Consider the following 806-nt stretch of genomic DNA (forward strand, 5'->3'; position numbering starts at 1 on the left):
TCTTGAAGGTTTATGGAAATAGTATTTACAGATATATATTATAATTTGCCCTCTCTCTCACGTTGTGACACACAGTGAGTATGTATGCTACACTTTAATAGTTGCTTCTTTTTGTGTCACACACATCAGGTAGCCTGGTACTAGTGTCAGGATAGTTCCATCACAATGGCAACAAAGTTTCCTTTTTATATGCTGAACAATATTTTTAAATATTGTGATGTTAAGAAATCTTTTGAGTGAGAACAAAGTTTCTTATGACAATATCTTCAGATTTGAGTAAAGCCTCAAGGTTTCAACATTTACCATGATAAACTTCATGTTAACTGTGAGAGAAGGAAGGTTGCCAATCCTAGATGTTTTGGTAAAATGAAAATCAGATGGGGCCAAGGTCTGTACCACAAGCCACCACACTCTCGTGTATGTCTCAGGGTGCAGGGTTTTGGACCATCGAAAAACAAAGGATCAAGTGATATAAAGCTGGGACATATCGAGAAATGGAGATGTGGAAATGCTAAACAATTGGGATAAACTACTTATGGTTCTCCAAATAGCAAAATAGGCATTGTCTTTGGGGTCAAAAGGATAAACAAAATATTATGGACAGGTTGCCTCAGGGTCTCTGTGATGTGTAGTACACCCTGTGAATACAGACGTAACTACACTGGTGAATCCAGCCAAACCTTTTTCAACTGCTGTGTGGAACACCAAAGACAGAACAATATTTCAAGATATTAAAATCTGGACCCCTGCACTTCTACAGACTGGGTTTCTGTTACGAAAGAAGCACGAGGAATTAGAATGTGTGA

Source organism: Schistocerca americana, chromosome 6 (assembly GCF_021461395.2).
Source record: "Schistocerca americana isolate TAMUIC-IGC-003095 chromosome 6, iqSchAmer2.1, whole genome shotgun sequence".
Classification (NCBI taxonomy): domain Eukaryota; kingdom Metazoa; phylum Arthropoda; class Insecta; order Orthoptera; family Acrididae; genus Schistocerca; species Schistocerca americana.